The sequence below is a fragment of the Hemicordylus capensis genome, chromosome 4 (assembly GCF_027244095.1).
Source record: "Hemicordylus capensis ecotype Gifberg chromosome 4, rHemCap1.1.pri, whole genome shotgun sequence".
NCBI lineage: Eukaryota > Metazoa > Chordata > Lepidosauria > Squamata > Cordylidae > Hemicordylus > Hemicordylus capensis.
The window spans coordinates 297,495,932-297,517,959 of record NC_069660.1 but is presented as its reverse complement, the minus strand read 5'-3'; the positions used below and the strand labels follow the sequence as shown (position 1 = coordinate 297,517,959).

Genomic DNA, 22,028 nt, shown 5'->3' with positions numbered 1-22,028 from the left:
TTCAGGTGCCATGGATTTGAATCAAAGTAACATCCAGCGAAAGTCTTAGGATCATAATTGAATGACATTGTGTTTCTCTAAATTTGTGGAGGTAGTGAAAATGGAACATCTTAATGATATTTTTTTCTCTGTACTTGCAAATGTAGACATTTAATTATTTTGACATTTTTGTGGTTCCGACCATCTTGCTTGTTGACTCCTGTGGCAGCCTAATAACAAATATATTGAAAATATCAAACATTATGATAATGTTATAATATTAAAAGTACAAGGTAAACAACCACCAATCATCAACATATTAATAGCAGAATATATGTTATATTAATATTATAATATTAATGACAGCTGCTTTTCAATAGAGACCTCTTGCTCAACAGAAAAGTTTTAATGATCTTTCTGCAGGTCTCCAGAAGACTAGATTAAGGGACCTCTCTAGGTACAGAGTTTCACAGAGTGGGCACCACTATGAATTAGGCCTTACAGTCGCATGGTCATACTTTTAAAAAGACATACTACATAGAAGTATTCTTGAATAAAACCTTATGCATATCAAACAGTAACGTTCAGTCTGCCAGATGTACATACAAATGTTTCATGTTTTGATATGAACTCAAAATATGAATTTTAATATTCATATTCTAAAAGGAAATATAAGATAGAGACCATAACAGCTTCTACAAAGATGCTGTACTGGGGTTGGTTAGGGACAGTTGCTCTCCTGCTGCTAAATATAAGAGATGGAACTTCTATTTCATTTTATATTTTTAATATAAATATTAAATAGATGGCTTTAAAAGGTATCTGTTTGCCCATAGGGCTTACCCTCTGTAATGGGAATATCTAGACCCTTCTCTGTATGGGACATTTCCCATTGTTTACCCAGTTTTTCAGTTTGGAGTGCTCAAGCCCTTCTTAATTCTAGACTCAGAGTGGGTAAAAACATTTCCTTGTTTCTGTAATAATCATTAGTAGCCTATGAGCACACAACTGTTATTGTTGCCTTACAGATAGTAGTGAAAGATTGCTGCCGAAAGTATTATTTTAGATCCATTTCTGAGCTCTAGCTGAAACACTTTGCTTCTGCAGTTTGTATGCTCCCGGTGCTATACACTGTACTAAGTTCATTGTTTTGTTTCATTCCTCCTCATATTCTAAGGTTTAGTGATGTCAAAGATAATAAAGAGTCATGCATGTCTGCCAATATTGCATGACATAACCGGATTTGATGGAGATGTGATTGCTTAGTTTTTGTAAATGTTAAAATACCTGTTTAGATTATAAATTCTTAATCATTGCCATATCAAGTCTTTCCCACTCAAGAACCAGATGATTTGAGCCTGTCCAAGTTTAAGTGACTAACAATGTGCATGAGTGATGGGGGAGAGGCAGTTTTCAGCAAGCTCCCTTTCCCTCTGCAGCCCAATGTGTCTCCCAAAAATATGTCCTTGAGGGTCCTACAACCTTAGGGACATGTTGTTTTGGAGGCACAGTGGGCTGCAGAGGCAGGGAAGCTTGGTGAAAATAATTCCTCCTCTGTCACGTGCATGCTTTGTTGATCTGCATGTCCGTTTATACATTTTAGTGAATGTTAATGTACTAGTAGAACTCCCCATTTCTTAGTTCAGGTGTTTTGGGTCAGGTGTTTATGTGTGAGGGAGAGGGAGGTGGGGGAAGGGTCATAAGAACATAAGAACCTTGCTGGATCAAGCTCAAGGCTTGTCTAGTTTAGCATCCTGTTTCTCACAGTGGCCTACCACATGTTTCTACAAAGCCTGCAACTGGGAGATGAAAACATGCACACTCTCTCCCATTGTTGCTCCCCTGCAGCTGGTGTTCAGAGTCCAGGGTGCTTTTCAAAAAAACAACATAGTTCTTCAGAATATTCATGTTCTCAGTCATACTTATAGAAGCATATAGTTAGCTCACTCACACATTCAAAAACTCTTCTACCCTGGTTTGGGATCTGTGTGTGCTCCCAATTTTTGGTTGTGTGCTAGCAAGGTAGGAGGAAAACCTAGGTAGAAGTGATTGTGTGGAAGCAAGGTAGGAGGAAAAGCTACCCTGGTTTTTCTCCTACCTTCCTTCCACACAACTGAAAATTGGGAGCACATACAGCTCTCAAACCTGGGTAGAACACAGTTTTTGATCGTATGAATGACCTCAGAATCATATATTGGTGGTGCTACTGAAAGAAAGACTTGGTCCTGTTTCCTGGAGCAATGTATGTGTGCAGAAAACTTGGTGGGGCAGGTGGGTAGAAAGGGTCTGGCATCTCCTCTAGTAGGCTTTCATGCCAATTTTGAATAACTTTGGTCCAAGTGTATGCAGTCCCAGAACAAAAGATTAAGTGCCATCAAGTTGGTGTCGACTCTTAGCAATCACATATATAGATTCTCTCCTGGATGATCTGTCTGTTCTGTTGAAGAACTTGGCTTTTAAGGTCTTTCAGTGGTGCATTCATTGCTGTCATAATCGAGTCCATCCACCTTGCTGCTGGTTGTTGTCCTCTTCTTCTCCTCTTTACTTTAACTTTTCCCAGCATTATGGACTTCTCAAGGGAGCTGGGTCTTCGCATAATGTGTCCAAAGTATGATAGTTTGAGCCTGGTCATTTGCACCTCGAGTGAAAATTCTGGATTGATTTGTTTTATGATCAATTTTTCCTGGCTGTCCATTGTATCCTCAAATGTCTTCTCCAGCACCAAAGTTCAAAAGTATCAATACTTTCTCTATCTTGCTTGTTCAAAGTCCAACTTCTGCATCAATAGAGTGTCATGGGGAAAACCATTGTCTTTGTAGGTATAGAGATGTCTTGGCATCTAAATATCCTTTCCAAAGCCTTCATTGCAACCCTACCAAGTGCTAGTCTGCGGCAGTGTTCTCTCTAACAGGGATTCCCAGATGTTGTTGACTACAACTCCCAGAATCCCCAAGCAAAAGTCATTATAGCTGAGGACTCTGGGAGTTGTAGTCAGTGTCTTCTGGGAATCACCGTAAGAGGGAACACTGGTCTGCAGCGCATTTCGTGACTGCTGGATCCTTTACTGTTGATGGTTGATCCTAAAAGTCAGAAGCTATCTACCACTTGAATATCTTCATTAGAGAGCCCCTGGTGGCGCAGTGGTAAAACTGCCGCCCTGTAACCAGAAGGTTACAAGTTCGATCCTGACCAGGGGCTCAAGGTTGACTCAGCCTTCCATCCTTCCGAGGTCGGTAAAATGAGTACCCAGAATGTTGGGGGCAATATGCTAAATCATTGTAAACCGCTTAGAGAGCTTCGGCTATAAAGCGGTATATAAATGTAAGTGCTATTGCTATTGCTATTATCAGTTCTGAGGCTAGTTGCTGTACCTGTTGTCATTAGTGTAGTCTTCATTACATTTAGTCGTCATCCCATTTTTTTCACTGTGCTCCTTGACTTTCATTACTAGAGCTTGCAGATCATCTGCATTCTCCACTATCACAGTGTTGTCGTCAGTGTAGTGCAGTTTATTGATGTTTCTTCCTCCAGCTTTAAAACCATGCTCGTCTTACTCCAATCCATCTTCTCTCAGTATAGGGCTCTAATCTGTTGCATAATCCTGAGCATTATTTTGCTAGCATGTGAACTTAAAGATATTGTGTGATTGTTTGCACAATCTGTTAAGCCTCCTTACTTTGGTATGGGTATGTAGACTGACCTCTTCCAATCTGTTGGCCATTGTGTCGTTCTCCAAATTTGCTGGCATAGTTTGGTTAGAGCCTTGGCTGATTCTTCTTCTGTTGCCTGCCATATTTCTGTAGCTATTCCATCAATTCCTGTAGCCTTTCAACTTGGTAATGTGCTGAACTAACTTCATCTTCCCATACTAGAGTTTCTTGCAAGTAGGGAATATCTTCTAGAGTATCTTGGATGTTGATGTCCCTGCTGCACAGATTTTCAGTATACTCCTTCCATCTCTCTTTGATCTTCTCTGAATCAGTTACTGTCTGTTCTTTGGCATCCCTTAACATACCAATTCGAGGTTGGAACCTCCTTCTGAGTTCAGAGATCTTTTGGAAAACTTTCCTTGTTTTTCCGTGTCTATTTCCACCCTCAAGGTCTTTACAAAGGCTTTAATCTAACCATGTCATAAACACCATTGGTACTCTGAGAGATCCTCAGCTCATCCTCAGTAGCACGTTGAGTACCATCCAACCTGAGGGGCCCATCATCCGACACTACATCGACAATCATTCTATTTTGTCTATCCATGTGCTTTTCTTGGTAAAACACAGGAGTGGTTTACCATTGGCTTCTCCCACGCAGTATGAAATGATGCCTTTGTCATTGTCACTGAAGTGATCATCCGCCTCCAGCACCTCCAGTAGCCTCCAGCTACCCAATATAGGTGCCTGCTTGCTTTAGCTGGGCAGCTGGGATGACTGTCGCGCTTTGAGTGACCCTACTAGGAGTATACCTCCTGGCATACTTTGCTCATCCCTCCCAGGACCCCCCCCCCATGATGAGGCAGCATAGCAGGACTTGGAAGAAAAGATGCCAGAGCATTGGTCCATCTTTTTAGAAAACATATTTCTTCTCCAGCCTTTAGGGGCAGCAGTAGCTTCAGCAGTGCTTGAAGCCCTGATAAAATTCCTGGAGACTATATTTAGGGTTTAATAACAAAAGTCCTGCTAGTTGCTATTTATTTCCCCCCTCTAGAATGTGCCAGGAAATGACCCTGCCTCATATCATAGCATCATTTCTTGGCTCATTTTGGAATTAAAAAGAAGTGCTGGCTGTTGAGCCAAAATACCATCCCCACCCAAAGCAGGCAAGTAAAACACTTTTGAGAGGTAGATGCATTAAATTTTCTGTTTTTAATTACCATGTTTGGACTTGTTTTCTGACATTCTGACTGTCCTCCTGACTAATGATGTACCAGTGCGATGGGAGAAACACCAGTGAAGTAGAGTGCTAGAGTGTGTGTGATGTCAATGACCTCCCCTTCCCCCAGAAGCCCTCTCTGTCACCATAAAACATGTCCCTGGGGGCTATGCAACCCTCAGGGACATGATTGCCGTGGGTGGCACAGAGGGCTTCCTGGGGAAGGGTAGGTTGTCAAAATTTGCTCCCATTTTGTTGCTGAGCCAAGTAGTAGAGCTGAGTGAGTTGAACTTTTCAGAAGTACTGCTTTGTTAGTCATGACGTCAGCCATGTCGCTAGATCATGGGGCAAGTTCATCTCTACAAGAGGTAGAGGGGAATATGCTGCTCTGGTTGTGTCTTCAGGAAGAAATCCTGTGAGTTCAGTGCATGACCTGGTTCCTTCCCAAATTAGGTTTTGCCCAGCTCCTATGGAGGCTGATCAGTGTTCTCTCTAATCTTTTTCATCTCTGTGCGGAATGAGTTTTGTTCTGGGTGGCAGTATCAAGGCAGTGTGTGCACACATGCATTCAGAATGGGGACTTCCTGATTCAACCTGAGCGGGATCTAAAATTAAATGAGTGGACATCAAAAAACGTGTGAGCGTGTACACACATGCATGCCTTAGAGTGAACACTGAGGCTGATGTTGGCATGGAAGGAGCCCATGTCATTTGTCCAGCTGCTATTAACTGAAGTGGTGTGAAATCAAGCCATGCAGAAGCAGCTTTGCCCTGCTAACATATGAATGAAACCCAGTTGTTTAACCTTCAGGCCATTTCATGGTCCATCACTCCTTCCCAACCCCCACCACCGTATAAGTGTAGTGACTTTTTAATTTTGTGTTTGAACATTGCATGTGCATTTTAGGAGCAGAGAGACATCTTTTGTAATATATAGTATACTACTTTATTTATTCGTTAGTGCTAGGTCAGCTTTCTCAGGCTTTCTCAATATTTATTTGATTTCTATACCGCCCTTCCAAAAATGGCTCAGGGCGGTTTATTGACATGCCTAGCTTCAGTATGTGAACAGTCGCATCCCACAGCAGAAGCCCCTCTCCCTGAGAAAACAGACACACACCAGAGCAGTTTCTGGTGTGTAATTGTTGACACAGTCAGCATTTGCTCTAATTAGTCTGGCCTAATGTATGTGAGAAGTACCTAATGAAGGAGGTGGCTTACTACTAATCACTGTGCACATACAGTAGCAGCTAATAAAATTTCAAAGCCTTCTAAAACACTGACCTAAGCATATTTGATCTTAACTGGGCAGTTATTTATCCCTTATTTATTGGTAATTCCTAATGCCTCTTATGCTCTTGGCATTGGGGAGTCATTCACTGGCTTGGGTAATGTCTGAATCATCTGTGGGCACAGCTCACATTCCATACATGGAAGCATGGGGTAGCTGTGTTAGTCTGTTGCAGCAAAGGGTTTTGTGGCATCTTAAAGACTAACAAATTTATGATGACATAAGCTTGGATGAGAACCATGGACTTGCTCTGATGGACTTGGTCTTGGGTTTGGCGTTGAAGTCTCCTAGGCTTGTGGTGCTGGGAGATTTCAATGTCCACTTTAGGGCCAATTTGTCTGGGGTGGCTCAGGAGTTCATAGTGACCATGACAACTATGGGCCTATCCTGAGTCTTGGGACCGACACACATTGCAGGTCACACACTTGATCTGGTCTTTCACTCTGATCAGGGTGGTGTTCCATGGGTGGGGACTCCTGTGATTTCCACATTGTCATGGACGGACCACCATCTGGTTAAGGTTGGACTCACAGTCACACCCCACCTTTGTGGGAGTGAAGGGCCAATTACAATGGTCTGCACGAGAAGGTTATTGGATCCAATATGGTTCTAAGAAGCCTTGGAGGGATTTAGTGTTGACTCTGCCGGTGATCCTATTGATGCCCTGGTAGAGATCTGGAACAGCAAGCTCACCAGGGCAGTAGACATGATCGCACCTAAGCGTCCTATCCAACCTGCATCAGAACTGGCCCCTTGGTATACGGAGGAACTACAGCAGCTGAAGTGGCAAGATAGATGACTGGAGCGCAAGTGGAGGAAGACTCGACTTGAATCGACAGATTACAACATTGAAGATCTATGCTCTGGCAATAAAGGTAGCAAAGAAGCGATTCTTTTTGGCTCATACTGCATCTACAAGTTCACATCCAGCGGAGTAGTTCAGGGTTGTGAGAGGGCTAGTGAGTGCCCCTCATCCCTTGAATCAGAATATGGAACCATCTATTACCCGCTGTGATGTGTTTAATGATTTTTTGTGGATGAAATCTCTCGTATTTGGGCTGACTTGGATTTAGACCCCACAATTACTGCAGTGTCTGAATCGAAGGTGTCTAGCGACTCCTATTATGTGGTCAGGCTGGATCAGTTTCAGTTTGTGACCCATGAGGATATGGACAAGCTGCTTGGAGCGATGCAACCTACAACCTGTTCTCTTGACCCTTGCCAGTCATGGCTAATACTATCCTGCAGGGAGGTTGTTGTAGAAGGCCTAGTAGAGGTTATAAATGCTTCTCTGAGGGAGGACAGGATGCCTCCTTGCCTTAAGGGGCAATTATTAGACCACTTCTGAAGAAGCCTGCCTTGGATTCCTCAGAGTTCAGCAACTATAGGCCTGTCTCCAACTTCCGTGGTGGGCAAGTTAATTGAGAGGGTGGTGGCCTCCTAACTCCAGGCAGTCTTGGATGAAACTGATTATCTAGACCCGTTTCAGACCGGCTTTTGGGTGGGCTATGGGGTGGAGACTGCCTTGGTCAGCCTGATGGATGATCTCCAATGAGGAATTGACAAAGGAAGTGTGATTCTGTTAGTCTTTTTGGACCTCTCAGCGGCTTTCGATACTATTGGCCATAGTATCCTTCTGGAGCGTCTGAGGGGGTGGGGGTGGGAGGCACTGCTTTGCAGTGGTTCCACTCTTCTCTCTCGGGCAGATTCCAGATGTTGTCCCTCAGGGACTGTTGTTCTTCAAAAACTGAACTTCGATATGGTGTCCCTCAGGGCTCCGTATTGTCTCCGATGTTGTTTAACATCTACATGAAACCACTGGGAGAGATCATCGGGAGATTTGGTGCAGGGTGCTGTCTGTATGCTTATGACATCCAAATCTATTTCTCCATGTCAGCATCATCAGGAGAAGGCATAACCTCTCTAAACGCTTGCCTGGAGGCAGTGATGGGCTGGATGAGAGGTAACAGGCTGAGGCTGAATCCAGATAAGACAGAGGTACTTATTGTGCAGGGTCGAAACTCAGGAGATGATTTTGATCTGCCAGTTCTGGATGGGGTCACACTTCCCCAGAAAGAACAGGTACGCAGTCTGAGAGTGTTTCAGGACACAAAACTCTCCCTGGTATCCCAGGTGGAGGCAGTGGCCAGAGGTGCCTTTTATCAGCTTTGGCTGATACGCCAGCTGCATCCATTTCTTGAGATAAATGACCTCAGAACAGTAGTACATCTGCTGGTCACCTCCAGACTTGACTACTATGTGGGGCTGCCTTTGTATGTAGTCCGGAAACTGCAGCTGGTCCAGAATACGGTAGCTAGGTTGGTCTCTGGGTTGTCTCGGAGAGACCATATCACTCCCATCTTAAAAGAACTACACTGACTGCCAATAAGTTTCCAGGCAAAGTACAAAGTTTTGGTTATAACGTATAAAGCACTAAACAGCTTGTACCCTGAGTACTTAAGAGAACACCTTCTCTGCTATGAACCACACTGCCCATTGAGATTATCTGGAGAGGTTCATCTGCAGTTGCCACTGGCTCGTTTGGTGGCCACTCAGAGATGGGCCTGCTCCATTGCTGCCCCGATGCTTTGGAACACAGTTTCTGCTGAAATAAGAGCCTCCCCATCTCTTACAACTTTTAAAATGGCAGTCAAGATGCATTTTTTCACCCAGGCTTTAAATTAGACATTGTTTTAATTGTGTGTTAATAGTTTTAACATTTTAAATTTTAATTGTTGAAATGTGTTAATTTTTTAATTGGTTTTTTGGTCTTGTAAACCACCCAGAGAACTTGCGTTTTGGGTGGTATAAAAATGTGATAAACAAACAAATAAATAAAAAACCTTTTTACCATTGCATGCATCTATCCATGTTTACTATCGAAAGGTATGCAATGCTATAGAAATTGAGTGGCTGTTTTTCATCTGGTGATGGTAAAAATTACTCTTGTATCAGACAAAATTAATTTTCTTTAATGGATATAAGAGTAATACCTTGTGTGTTGTAGTTATGATTTCCTTTTGTGCTAAACAGAAGTTCCCCATATTCATTGCCTCTTTTACACTCTAATCCACTAGACAGTTGAGCTGAAAAGCTTTGATTGGAGCTAGATTTGGACCCAGCTGCTGGCACGAACTGGATGTTGCCTGCTTGACTTCACTGGTGTAGGCCTGCATGCCTTCCCCAACAGACCATCAGCCACTGTCCTCCCCTCTGTCACGGTGGTGCAGTGGAGGGTGATGCTGGGAGGACCCCCCCCCCAATCCGAGGGTGCCCCAGGGCATTAGGGCTGCTGCTGCTCTAGTTAGAGTAGCTACTGTACACGGTGTGGCTGGTTCTTCTCCTCAGTTCACTGCAGAGAAATGGCAGCCGGCCAGGGCAATGTTGTTTAACCCAGCGGAGATTACCCAGACGATCACCAGCTGAGGTTAAGCGGGTTCACTTAACCTTGGCTAAACTCTGGGTTTGAAGGTGGGGCTTGGTGCAGATGCACCGCTTGGAGCAACCTTGTTCTCAGCGCTTTACACTTGCAGCCTAACTCAGGTTTGGCTGCCCTGTGTGTGTGCGTACCCTTATTGTACGGCTGCTTCTTTGAGTGAACTGGGCCTTAATTCTGCAAAGGCCAACAGGAGTAGCTACTCTTTCTTGGGCCATTGTAGTTAGCTGCATAGTGGTTTGTAACAGCCATCTGCCCCTGTCCTCTCCTGGCATGCTTGGCTCCTCCCCCTTCATTTTCTAAAAGATGGTTCAGTAGATCAGGGATTCTCAACATTGGGTCCCCAGATGTTATTGGACACCAACTCCCATAATCCCCAACCAAAGGCTACTGGGGCAGGGGATTATGGAAATTGAAGTCCAGTAACATCTGGAGACCCAACGTTGAGAACCCCTGTAATAGATGGTTAAAGCATAGCCAGCCTCATGGCTCTAGAATTGCCCCTTCTATTTCTGGTGGAACTTGCCTCTCTTTAACCAAATATAGTTTGGTTCTGGGGATCACAACACTGACAGACTTGCCAGGTAAGCAGTGGCAGTGGGGAGGGCTGACAGAAATGGAGGATTTGAGGCATGTATGGGAGCATTTATTCTGTTGCTTCTGAGAATCAAGAGATGTGTAGTTCCCAGTGTTTTCCAGCTCAGTGGATTTGTGTAGGAGGTGGACAGTGTTTGGGCACTGAATTTAGCATCTTTTGAAGAGGTCCAGGCTTTGACAAGGTTATCGTGTCTGTGCGGAGGGCGGGGTGCATGCATTTCCTTCAGCATGCCTTTCCAAACCCTTCATTCTGAGATTCAGTGCTATCAGTAATAGAGGGAACAGACAGAAAAACTCTCTTTCCTCTGGCATAACAATCCCGCCTAGTGAAATTGAACTAGTAGAAAGCTGAGGACAGCAGAAGAAATACTTCTTCACACAACATAAAATTAACTTAGTGTAGGAATTTTCAAACTTGGGTCCCTAGATGTTGGACTACAATTCTCATCATCTCTAGCCATGATGGTCTTTATGGCGCAGGATGATAGGAGTTGTACTCTAACATCTGGGGACCCAGGTTTGAGAACTCCTGTCTTAGAGAATTCACTCTCATGAAATCTGGTGATGGCCACTACTCTAGAGAGGTACATGGGGGAGGTCTATCCACAGCTATTAATCATGATATGTCCATGTTCAAAGGTAGTGTGCCTATTTCTAAATACCTGGTGCTGGAGGTAATACGCAGTTGAAGAGTCTTGCTTAAAAGCTTTCTAGAAGCATTTTGCTGGCCAGTTTTGGAAATGGGTTGTTGGTCTAGTTGGATTTTGTTCTTATTCTAAGTCAGGAGGTAGAGTTCCTGTGTCCCCACTATTACAGTGCTGCTCTTCCTTTTCATTCCATTATTATGTTTTGCTTTTTCTTGGTTATTCTAGTGGAGGGAAAACTCAAAACAGCTTTCCTTGAGAGGTTGGTAACTCCTGCTCTAACTTCTCTGGGTTTTGTGGGCTGAGACTTCCTGGATATCAGCTTGTCTTAACTGCTTTCTAATGGTTTTTCTTTCTCTGTGGTGTCTGTTGGTTAATGTGTACTTTCTACACATTTGTAAGACGATAGAAGCCCTTTTCTGCTCCGTATCCTGTAAAGCATGTGCAGCATGTAATAGGTCCCTCTTTATAAATACATTTAGCCTGTCTATACTGCTATCCTTTCCCACAAATATGTATGGAGGCATACTTTTGGTTAATAACGTGAAGGGAGAGAAATGATGGCAGTGAAACTCAGTAATGCTGCGTTGCTCTGAAAAGGTCTGCTGTATATTCTTGCCTTCCATTAAACTAACTATCCTTGAGGAGTGATTGTTTAATGTAATCTAGAAAAAAAGCGGGGGGGAGAGGAAGGGATTGAATGTTTAGGCTAAATAAGGAACGCACTTGATAGAAATAGTGGGCACGCTGAAGAGGCTGGCAATTGCCATCTGGTCTATGTTTGCTAACGAAACATCAGTTTTCTTGGCTGCTAAATATGTTCAGTGCCCTTTTTGTGGCAGGATTGAGTAATGGAACAAATACATGTCAATTGAAATTGTAAGCTCCTCTGGGTCAGGGGACTGCCCTGTGTTTTTCCTGATGTTACTGTGTGTGGGCATATGATGCTGCCTTATACTTTGTATATGGAGTCAGACCACTGAGCCATCTAGTTGACTGTTGTCTAGTCCACTGGCCCTGCTCTCCAGGGTGAGATTCTTTTAAAAATAGTTCACTAAAGGGGACCTTGTGCATGCAAATAATGTGCTCTGCCACTGAGTTGAGTAGTACTTTACAGAGTAGGAGTCCCTCTCGTAAAGCACTGTGTACATGCTGTTATTTGTTTGTTTGTTTGTTTACATTTCTATACTGCCTAAAACGCAAGTTCTCTGGGCGGTTTACAAAACTTACAGCAACGATCACGTTAAGGTTCCTGAGGGTGCCATGGCTCATTGTTGGAGCACATACTATGCATGCTGAAGGTCTCAGGTACAGCGCTTGCTGGATAAAATGGTCATGTAGCGTATTACGGGAAAGGCCCTTGAGACCCTGGAGAGCAACTGCCAGAGCAGAAGTCACTGGGGTAGGTGGATCAGTGACCTGCCTTAGCACAAAGCAGCTTAAATGTTCATCTGAACACATACAAGTTGCAACTTCTGCCATTCCTGTTCTCTGCACTTCTCCATCTTGTGCAAAAGCTATTTTGCAAGCTTTCATGGTTGGGGATTTATCACAGCAATGGGAGCTTGAAAATTGCCGCAGTAGGGCAAATGCAGAAGACAGATTCTGGACAATGCACAAGGAGCAGAATCTCAAGTCGTCCGTAGATAGTTTGGTTATTCATCACATGTTTTCTCTACCCTTTCTCCAAGGAACTCAGGACATGGTCTTTTCGCAATTTCTCTTCACGACAGCTGTGTGAGGTGGGTTAGATTATGGCAGAGTTGACTAATTTTGGCCCTCTAGATGTTGTTTGGACTATAACTCTCATCATCCCTGATTATTGACCACTGTGGCTGGGGATGATGGGAGTGTAGTCTGAAAAGAGTGGGAGGGATGAAGTTGGGCACCTCAGGGTTAGGAAATAGTGAGCTCATTCGCACAATCAAAGACTGTGTTCTACCTGGGTTTGAGAGCTGTCTGTGCTCCCAGTTTTCAGCTGGGTAAAAGTGATTATGTGAAAGCAAGGTAGGAGGAAAAGCTACCTAGGTTTTCCTCCTACCATGCCTCCTCACAACTGAAAATTGGGAGCACACTCGGCTCCCAAACCTGGGTGGAACACAGTTCTTGATTCTGGGAATGACCTCAGTGACTGACCCAAGATCACCCAATGAAATTTATGGCTGAATGGGTGCTTGAACTCTGTTGCCCCAGTACAACACTTTATCCACTGCACCACACTTCTGTGGTAGGATCGTGGTACGACTGGATCATGGGTTAACCCCTTCACCCATTTAGTTAAGTGTGAAGCGATTTTTGTTCAGTTATAGTTCTGCTCTGCTCTGAGGGAGGGGTGTAGTGGTGGGGACACCCCACAGAAAACCTTGCATCAGTACACGTTACTGATTTTGCAATTTGTGTTGCAATGCATGGTTCAAGCTCTCTTACAGTCTTGGAGGATTGTTTATGGTTGTAGACAGTTCATTGGATTGAAAGCAGTTGCATTTTGCAGTGTTCAAACACTTGGGTACCTTCATCCCAACTTATATCCCCAACAGAAGAGTCTACTTTCCTTCTGGCATTTGATGAAGACTTGGCTCTTCTTTAAGGCATCTGGGCTTGATGAGGGCAGTTGTTGAGTTCTGCTGTGCTTTTTGTTTTGGTCTTTGTTTTTATTTAAATGTTGGCTTTGATGGTGCTGTGCCATTTGGTTGAGTTTGTTTTGTTTTGCATTGCTTTTATTGTGTTATATTTTTAAAGATAATGTAAACTATACACTGTGTATAGTTTACATTTGTGCTATACATTGAGCGGAAGGGAGATGTGCAATTTTAAAAATAAATAATCCAAACAAAACATCTCATATTGAGGCATACACTTGCGAAGATGCTAAATCTTAAAAAGAGAAGGCAGTCCCCTCCCCATCGTATAATTTAGTAAGCTTGCAGTTGAGGCTTCTCAGTCCTTTTCAACGGTGATGTGAATGACAGAGGATATATGAAGGGAAGGGGACTGTTTCAGACAGTCTGTTTGGCTCCCTGGGATGCAAAACTGTGCAAGGAGTTGGTAGAAAAATTGCAGGGGGCATTGAAAGGGTGAAGAGGAGCTAGAAAGGAAAAATCCATAGAGGTGCAAAGAGAAACCTACATGCACTTGTTCCATCCTGCATTGCTCATAAATGTTAAGGTTCTGCTTGTCACCTTCATCCTGACCTGGTCAGTGCCTCTCCCTTTACACATGCCTGCAAATGAGGTGGCTGCATTGGAGACTGTACCTCATGATGGTGTATGGGATGGGAAGGCTTATTTTTGAATGTACCCTGAAAGTTTCCTGCATGGAGTAGATGAGCACTTCAGGAAGAAGGCGACACTATTAATATTTCCCTGCCGTTTGATTTCTACATGCTTTTTAAAAAGTTCAACCCCTTCACTTGCAGTTTGAAGTGGTACGAGTCCAGGAATCTGTTAGTTTGTTCTACTGCCTCATTCTGCTTAACTTGTCTTGCAGCTCTTCTCTGTTCCAGTCCTGGCCGGCTGAGGAGTCTCATCTGGCCACAGCACTCCCATCACCCCCAGCCTTCCCCCCTCCCCTTTAGCATAGTTTCACTGCTTGTCAAAGGCCAATTTTAAATATGCAGACATCTGAAAATATATGCGAATAAATGACTGGGGTGGAAGCGGTGATGTGGTTTTCCCTGCTCTGTGACTGTGCTAATCTAGGCTAGTCCTGGTTGTTGTTAAAAATATACAGTATACCACTTTACAACAACAACAACAACAACAAAGGTACTCAAAGTGGTTTACATAGCAACAAAATTAGGGTGGTTCCCTGTCTCAAAAGGCATCACACACACACACACACACACACACACACACACACACACACACACACACACACACTATAAAGGAGACACCAGTAATTGCTACTGGAAAGATACTATGTTGGGTTGAATAATATAATTATTACAAGTGGAAGCTACCATAAAAATGATGCATCAGATCTGAAATCCTATATGCTATATTGGCGACGAAGGAAAAGAATAGGGTATTGATGCAGGAAGGGTTGGGAGAGTCTTTTCAGAATGGAATTCTCAACCCACCCCCCCATGTCCAATGTTATTGGCTGTGCTCTGTTGATTGACAGAAGAACCTTCTTTCAGAACCTTCATTCAGGCATTGTGTGGCTTCAAAGTATATATGCCTGTTCTGGGGGTAGTGGTCTGGACTCTCCCCCACCCCCACAAAAAACAAAAACCCAACAATGCAACTACTACCCCACAATTGCTATTAACTCTTTATCTATGGTTTTGTTATCCGTGGAAATTGGCAGGAATGGAACTGCCACGGATGTGGTCCACATGTCTATAAAATAAGTCTGTAAAACAAGGGAGTATTATTATCCTTGGGGTGGGGGGTGGGGGTGCTGAGATGGTGTGGCTTGCCACTAAGATTCTCAAACTTGGATTGCCAGATGTTGGACTACAGCTGTGGCTGAGGATGGTGGAAATTCTAGTCCAGCATCTGCAGACATGAGCAGGGATCCACAGATTGAGGTTTAGTTGACTAGCTAGCCTTTATTTGTGGTCACCACCAATCCCCTCTCTTCCCTTGTATCCTTTCTTGGCACATAGTCAGAGGATTTAGGAGAGAAGCGGGCCTTCTGTCATTTGCATTGGGATATAAAGATGGGAAGAAACAGTAGGGATCCCTGTCCTACTGCTCAGAAAGGACTCCTGCTGTTTATTATCTTTTTAAAAATTGGCAGTGGAAATAAGACCTCTGGAGAGGAGACCTGTGTGGTGCTGGGTGCACTTGCTACTGGCAAGTTGGAAAGTGGATTTGTAGATGCCTGAACATGAATTTGAGAACCCTTGCCTTAAGGCCATCTGGTGAATGCATGGCAAGATGAGATTTGAACCAGGGACTCGCTGAGTTTCAGTCGCTACATCAGCTCTTTATTGTCTGGATACAATGTTATGGGGAAAAGAGATGGAAGAAAAATTAATGTGCATGTGTAAACACTAACAAAACTGTTTTATAGGCTCTCAATTTCCTCACAAAGGCAAAAAGGGACAGTGATTTTTCAGGACCAGAAAACAGGCAAGTGTCCCTGGGAGATAAGGAAAGAGGCAGTGCCTTCTTTCTGTTTTCAGTGTCTGCCTTCTGTTAAAGTTGTTTCTCAAAGGCTAGGCTTTTCAGATATGCTCAGTTGTGCAAAGATGCTTTTCTTCTTTTGGGTTCTCTCTCGTTGATCTGTAGAGGGACTGGTGAAGCTGTGCCCTGTATGGCAACCCTTTTGTGTCTCTTTCTTTTCCAACCAATTTAGTAGTTTTAAAAACTGGTATGTGCCTTTTCAGGACAGATAACAGCGATCTTTTATAAAAGTCTACATGAGAGTAAGTAATTGACTGCACTTGGCTCTGTTTGCTGATCAAACGCTTTGTATGCACTTTGAAGGGGAAGTTATGGGTTGATATGGGGACATGTTAGAGTTAATCCTTGCGGTTCTTCCTCCCTCCCTCCCTTCCTCTCTCTCTTTCCCCTTCCTATCCTATTTACACTGCTTAGCAAGCCTTTTGAAACTTTGCAGAGGCTTGGGAGGGAAACATCGTGCGGTATGTGTATGTTTCAGAGACATAGCAAATAACTTCTGCTTGGATAGGGCTTAAGACAAACCGAACGGCTTGCAGCACATCCATCTGGTGTCTTTTTTGTTCCCTATTTGAGTTTTAAATCCATCTTCTGGATTAACATAAACTTTGTGTGATTTTTGTGGGTTGGTTTGCTATCGGACCAAAGCAAAAAGGAAAAAGCTTCCTGATAACTAATTGGTGGGAGCTGTGCTGTTACAGAAGCATGAGCGAAAGCAGGTCTCTCCCCCCGCCCGCCCGTTCTTTTACTTGGTTCAGTGGCTGAACCAATTTTTCTTTTTGTGATCTGCCTACAGATGAGTCTTGTTTGTATTCACATGAACCGTTAAGCCTGGTGAAGCTGTGTTCATCTGTGGCTGAGTTTACTTGCCTTATCACAGGAAGTTCTGCAGGAAAGAATTTTGTCACCTTCTTTGTCCACTTTTCAGAATGTGCCAGTTTTTCTTCTCTGTCATTTAAATAGGAGTCTTAATGGGTAAAAATCTGTTCTGTAAATGCCCTGTTGCAGAGAATCTACCACTTCTTGGTACTGTGATCTTCTAAAATAATTCACAAGAGTTACACAACCCTCTATGATTAAAGCTAGTGTTCCCAAATTAGGGTTAGATTCTGTTTTTAATTTTGGAACTTTTGTCCTCATGTTTGAATATTTAGTTTAAAAAAATGCTTATATTCTAAAAACATTTTTCTTGGAACTGAATCTGAATCAGAAATAGAAAACATTTTCAGCAATAGCCCTCTTTAGACTCTTGGGCCAAAGGCGCGGTATGCACTTACACACAGTGAAATCGGATTGGAAGTCCTGCCTTGGCCCATCACTTGCCATCTCTTCCACAGTGCTCACAGACATGTCGGCATTTGTCCAAAGAGGGGAAAGCTGTATCTGTGATGGTGGGTGCTTCCGAGATTAGGATACTTGGACAGCGGCATTTGTTTGGCTGATGGGCCAGAAGAGAGTTCTCTCTTGGAAGATACGCTATTGCAATTGCTTGTCTCCCAACAGGGGATTCACTACTGGCCCATTGGCAGAACAAGCACTGTTGCTGTGCCTGCCCTCAGCTTTGTGTGCAGTGGAGGAGCCAGCCAGGTGGTTGTTGCCTCCTGTCTGCCTCGTGTAGCCTCTGACCATCCCTGCACCTTGCAGGCATTGGGTAAGGCCCAGGCCTCCTGACAGCTCCCCCCATGACTCCCAATCCCCCTTTAAAGTTGCTTATGACCCCCTAGGAGGGTTGAAATCCACACTTTGAGAACCTCTTCCCTATTGGATATCATTTTGACTTGTAAGGCTTGGAAGGTATGATTCTCAGTCCTCAGAAGTAAGTTCTGTTAAAACCAGTGGAACCTGCTTCCAGTGGCGTATGTTTAGGATTGAAGCATTAGTCTTTCAAGAGTATTTGTTTGAGGAAATCTTACATAATCAAAATTCTGACTTCTTGGACTTAGCTTGAGTAGCTCCCATTAAGTTATTTTTTCTCCTACTGTCAGGTTGTCTGAATTTCTTCTTGATTTTGTCTGGCTGAGCTTTATTCTATTGTTATAGAACGCACCGCCCCGATGAAAAATATCTATGGAGAAACAATGATTTATTTATTTATTTATTAAAGTTAGGGTGATGTTCCATATGCAACATGTTTCAAATGTTGAATGGAGGGAAATAGTTTTTCGGAACCATTGCAAAATCAAAAGATCTAAGGAATTATCTGAATGGTTGGAATGGGACTCTGCCTTCATGACCAAATGACTCAAACCCTCATGAACATATTGCTGGATGTAAATGAGGCTTCTGCAGAGAGGAGAGAAAAGCCTTCCCATCCCCTTGTGCTGCGCTGCAAGGCAAGCCTTGTGCCTGGTTAGTTTACTGGCTCCTTGCAATGATGGAGCTCTTGCTCCACCCTCATAAAGCTGTGGGATATGTCTGCCAAAGATCCCTGAAACTTCTTGTTCTTCGATACTTGCAATCTTTTTCTAATGAGAAAACAGGATTGCAAACAGTAGCTGGGATATGGAGCCAGAGTGCGATCGGGATCTCTGCATTGTGAAAGTCTTGTGTGAAAACAGACCTGGCATTGAAGTAATGTTTGCTTGGTGTGAGGCAGAATGTCCCTCATTGCTTTAAGAAGAGCTATATGAACTTTGCTGATAGTAGAACCTCCTTCAGCTCTCCCACTGGAGGTCGAGTAATTCTTGTTATACCCTCTTCTTAGCATCTCAGCGTGTCAATGGAAGAATTAGTTGCCTTATCACGAATCAGCAACTGCAAATTGGAAAATGCCCAATAAGGACAGGCAATCTGCCAACGTTTGTCTTTAAAGTACTCTAAACGTATTGTTTAACGGTGGCAGCTGCTGAGTAGTTTAAGACTGGACAGAACATTTTTATTCAGCTCTGAAAAGTCCTTATTGCTCATGATGTTTTCTAGATCAACCTACAGCTTAATCGAGAGGGTGCTGGGGACTAGGAACCTGGCGGTTGGTTTCTGCCCGCACACTAAGTTGATTTCTTCATTGTTTGAAGTGCATATGACCCTCTGCATTTATATAATTGGCAGACTGTGAATGTTATTACTGTGAGATGGGTATGTGCCAGACTCCCAGGAGACAAGGTGGGCTCCTGGCCCTTCTTGATCTCCAGAATGACTGGGTAACCAAAAAAAAAAAGGGGGGGGGGAGTCAGCCTCAGGAACAGCCAGGGAGGTGGTTAGTTTGTCACCTGAATCATCCTCCTGGCTTTCTGCATTCAGCCGGTTCCCTCTCCTGGAGCACCCCTGGCTCCCATACTCAGAAGTAGCCCCTCCCCATCAGCTGCCTTGTCTTTAAATACCCCGGTGCAGAGCTGACAGGGCTTAAAGCCCACTTCCTGCCCCGCCCCCTTTCTGACCTTGCTTCCTGTTTCCTGTCTCACTCAACCTAGCTGTCTCCCTGGAGTGGTTTCCTGCAGCTCTCCCTGCCTTGCCCTCTCAAACCCACTGGGATCTGACCAGCCTGGACTGGTCGGACCTAAAGGGAACAAAAGGCCCAAAGGAGGGATGCCACGCCCTTCTCCAGACTCCACGGGGCCACGTAAGCAAGCAGCTAACGTGGCATCCCGACAGTATGCATACAGACTTGGAAGAGGAAAACTTCCCCCCTGTGCTACAATGTGGGGTGCTGAAAGGAATCGGTATTAAGACTGCTGCAAAATTTTGGAGAGAACAGTTGCCTAACCATTGTGAAATGGAGCTATGTGACAATAAGATGTGTACCAGATAATATCTTGTGGGGGGAAAATTGGAGAAGTGACTGCATACTTTGCAACCACGGTTCTTTTTAAGCGAAATATGAACTTGAAATGCGGAGCCCTTTCTCGTGATCGCATGAGGGGGCTTGAGGGCAAGCGGCGGGGAAGGCAGCAGAAGCTCACCTTCCCTGCAGATGATCCGGCTGCCAGGTCGGAGCAGGGCAGGGTGTGCGGTTCATGCGCCCAGGTGGTCGGCTGCTGCCTCAGGCAGCACTGAGGTGCAGGGTTTGGGACACATGGTCCTGGCCCCTGGAAATCCCACAATGTACCATGTGAGTGCATGGTGCATTGTAGGGATTCCCGCCCCCCACCACCGGCGATGGCCAGGAGCCTGCTCCTGTGTCAGCCCTGGCTGGGAGCAGCCGGTGCTCACACATCAGCAGTTAGCCTGAGTTGACCTTGACGTTGGCTAACCGCTGGGCTCCGTAGGCAGCTGCTGGTTCTCACAGGCAGCCAAGCCCAGGCTTAGCTGTCCTAGCCTCTTCTTGGCTGCTCGTGAGAACAGCCTTGGGGTGGCCAATGGCTAAAAGGTTACAAGGTGCTACAGAGACCTTTTGTCCTTTCACTACCTCATGATGCAGCAGAGAATTTGTTGGTTTATTTGTTCATTTGTTTGTTTATTTATTTAACTAACATATTGATATCCCGCCCAAAACCTGCATCTCTGGGCGGCTCACAATAAAATACAAATTACAACAAAATAAAAAGGATAAAATGACAATTATTTAAATTTTAAACCATTTTTATTCTCAAAACTATCAAAACAATATCAAAACAAGAGGAGAGCTGGTCTTGTGGTAGCAAGCATGACTTGTCCCCATAGCTAAGCAGGGTCTGCCCTGGTTGCATCTGAATGGGAGACTTGATGTGTGAGCACTACAAGATATTCCCCACAGGGGATGAAGCCGCTCTGGGAAGAGCAGAAGGTTCCAAGTTCCCTCCCTGACAGCATCTCCAAGATAGGGCTGAGAGAGATTCCTGCCTGCAACCTTGGAGAAGCCACTGCCAGTCTGTGAAGACAATACTGAGCTAGATAGACCAATGGTCTGACTCAGTATATGGCAGTTTTGTATGTTCGTACGTATGTAATATCTAAATAAAAGCCTGGGTGAACAAATATGCCTTGACAGACTTAAAAAAAATTGCCTGAGATGGGGAGGCTCTTATTTTGTCAGGGAGCACATTCCAGAGCTTCAGGGCAGCAATAGAGAAGGTCTGTCCCAGCATAGCCACCAGACAAGCCGGTGGCAACAGTTGAATGAGTTAAGCTTACAGAGATGGCTGCAGAGGTCAGGAATGGCTCAGTTTTGCATTTTCATGCTGAACACTATTTAGATTGTCCACACTTGGTACCTTAACTATATTTACCTCTAAATTCCACTTAATGGCATTTGTGTTTGCCGTTTGCATGTGTAGCTGCTTTCTTTTTTTGAATGTTGTGGGAAATGGCAATGTGAACATTGTATTCATTACCCATCTTAAAAACGGTATTAGAACAATTGTTCCACACTGAGAGTTCTCTTGTGGTTACCAGATGTCCCTTACTGTAAAGGATGTTGGTGGTTTTGAAGAAGTGTTCCTAGCTCCAGAACATTATGACTGAACAGGACATAATGCATGCCCATTATTTGATGTTATGTCCATACAGAACAGAGAGCATGTCTTCACAGGAGTTCTTTAATTGTGTGAGAGAGTACAGTGTGTGTGTGTGTGTGTGTGTGTGTGTGTGTGTGTGTGTGTGTGTAAGTACAGAGAGTTTGCACAGAGGGCAGACTGTTAAAGCAGACCCATCCCCTCCATACAGAAAGTGGTCTACCGTGTCTTTTGAGCTGATTGTAAGAGATGGGGCCAGAAGATTAACCCCTTTCCCCTCAGGTTTTTTTATAAGGTTCTCCAGGAGAACTTATAAAGAATGCTGCAGTTCTGTGAATTTGGAGAGGAGAGCTGGTCTTGTGATAGCAAGCATGAATTATCCCCTTTACTAAGCAGGGTTTGCCCTGGTTTGCATTTGAATGGTAGACTACATGTGAGCACTGTAAGATACTCCTCTTAGGGAATGGGGCTGCTCTGGGAAGGCATCTGCTTGCTTGCATGAAGAAGGTTCCAAATTCCCTCTCTGGCTGCATCTCCAATATAGGGCTGAGAGAGACTCCTGCCTGCAACCTTGGAGAAGCGGCTGCCAGACTAGACAGCACTGAGCTTGATAGACCAATGGTCTGACTCGGTACAAGGGAGCTTCTTGTGTTTTATGTTCCCAAGTCCTATACCTTTTTTTAGCTTCTTGTGATCTGCTTGCCTGGGACTGCACAA

At 44.2% G+C, this 22,028-nt stretch overlaps 1 protein-coding gene across 8 annotated transcripts in view; it reads left to right on the top strand.

Moving 5' to 3' along the window:
* Window positions 1-22,028, top strand: part of TRPS1 (transcriptional repressor GATA binding 1) — a 324,860-nt gene that overhangs the window by 26,275 nt on the left and 276,557 nt on the right. Inside the window, exon 1 of one of the 8 annotated variants that reach the window (XM_053248420.1) lies at window positions 16,394-16,406. The exons of the other annotated variants lie outside the window; for them this stretch is intronic. The gene's annotated coding sequence lies outside the window, so the exon portion shown is untranslated. Of the gene's footprint in view, window positions 1-16,393; window positions 16,407-22,028 lie in introns of those variants that run through there. 8 annotated transcript variants of the gene reach the window in all.